This window comes from Bactrocera tryoni, unplaced genomic scaffold, assembly GCF_016617805.1.
Source record: "Bactrocera tryoni isolate S06 unplaced genomic scaffold, CSIRO_BtryS06_freeze2 scaffold_7, whole genome shotgun sequence".
Lineage (NCBI taxonomy): Eukaryota > Metazoa > Arthropoda > Insecta > Diptera > Tephritidae > Bactrocera > Bactrocera tryoni.
The window spans coordinates 18,712,994-18,714,974 of NW_024396366.1; the positions used below are offsets into that span (position 1 = coordinate 18,712,994).

At 33.2% G+C, this 1,981-nt stretch overlaps 1 pseudogene; it reads left to right on the forward strand.

The window, feature by feature from the left end:
* Nucleotides 1-252: 252 nt before the first annotated feature.
* Nucleotides 253-455, forward strand: LOC120781873 (annotated as a pseudogene).
* The last annotated feature ends 1,526 nt before the right edge of the window (nucleotides 456-1,981 follow it).

Consider the following 1,981-nt stretch of genomic DNA (forward strand, 5'->3'; position numbering starts at 1 on the left):
CTTACCATCAACACCACCATTGACACTTGTATTGCGTTGTCCTAATTATGGTTTGGTTATGCATGAAAGAAATATACAATGGATCGCCGATTGTTACCTCTTTCCTTGCTGCTGCTGCGCATGCATGTTTGTATGCTTGTGCATTATTGAAGTTATGCTTCTTTTTCTTTCGTTTGTCTTTCATTTCTGCGAATTCTCAACTATTTTACGTATATTTTGGTTGAAATACTCTGCGCTGGCTGTTGAAAAATTAAGGTTTAACTTTACGGGATCATTTCTGTAGTTAGTCTTCATTTAAATTTTTTGGAAATCGACCCGCGATGACGAGGTATATCGTTTTATCTGACAGCGTGAGGTTTATGAACTTCATTTCTAATATTGTGTTGTGGCATATTAGAAATGATGTTTCTTCGAAAATCGCTCGCTTACAACGGATAAAAAGACTTCTGAGTGGTGATTTTAATGAATAAATTCCAAGGTTTTACGCAAAAATAATGCGGTCAATAAGTACAGTACGCTTTCGTCTCTCTTTTTTTTTGTTGCGAATTCTTTGAATTTCGGAACGCGCACATGCGTATACATACATGCATAAGAGCATGTGCAGATACACAAGATAGGATAGAAAGATGTATGCCTTTTAACATCGTATACTATACTAATAAATATTTTTCGAACTAATAGAAATTAAATTTATCACAGTATATGTATATCAGGTATATTGCTGTGATAAATTTTATTTCTATTAGTAAGAAAAATATTTATTAGTATAGTATTACGATGTTAAAATGCAAAAATTAAAGACTAAGTCCGTCGAGATTCGAACCTGCGTTCACATTGTGACTTTTTATGTGCTTACCACAAACACTACTATTGACACTTTCGTGGCGTTGTCTTAAGTATGGTTTGGTTATGCATGTAAAAAATATACGATGGTTCAAATAATTTTGTTTAAGTATAGAAATTTGCTTTTGTAGAACATTTGCTTTCGCTGCATACAGACAAATGTGCAAACGACATAATATATGTATGACTTATTTAAATTTTATTGAAAAACTGCGAAGAAAAATAAAAAGAAAATTCATTTTACTTTGGCCCAGTTTTGTGCGCAATATAAATGCAACGCCAATATTGAATACAAGAAATTGTCTAAACACCATGATATAAGATATACAAATTATAATATGACAACCCAATTCGAAGAGTACAAAAGGGAGATGATTACGCTGCATATTCCCTTCCGCAACGAAGAGACAGAACTACTTTCCGAGTCAAAATTCCTTCATTTGGACGTTGCTTTATAAAATGTGCATAATGAACTTAAATGTTCTAGTTTTCTTTCATACAAAATGATATGTATTTCTGAATATCACTAAGAAGTATAACTTCTTCCGCGCGTAGAGTCTCCACGCACCTTTTTTTCTCATATTTTTAATTTTCTCATATTTATTATCTCCATGAACGGAGATTCTAAGGAATCTAAATCGATACAAGTTTATAAATGAAAGTGACAGTCTAATACGATACCGCACTCGATTTTCATTTTCAATGATTCAAGATAATTCTGAATCGGTATTAGAAATAAAAAAAAAAGAAAATCCAGGGAATTTCTGTACACGTCTCCAAGCTGCCTATGACGCAATTATAGAATCAGACGAATCAGATTTACCTGAAAATTTTAAATCCTCAGCATAGGCCAAATGAAAACTGCTTAATCAGTATGAAGAGACGAAAGCTATGATATCCTATCAATTGAAATTAATTAAAGTAATTGCACCTATTCCACAACCGAGAGAAGAGCTGCCACAATTTCAAAACGTGTATGTGTAATGGAGGGCACAAGCTGAAATCTTGACAGAAATTTAAAAAACAAAATATAATCGGGATTGCAAGGTCAAATCCCGATTTACAAAATTCCGAAATTGCCAAGAAGCACCATGCTTCTCAAAGGCATTAAAAACTCAGACGCTACACAGCGAAAACT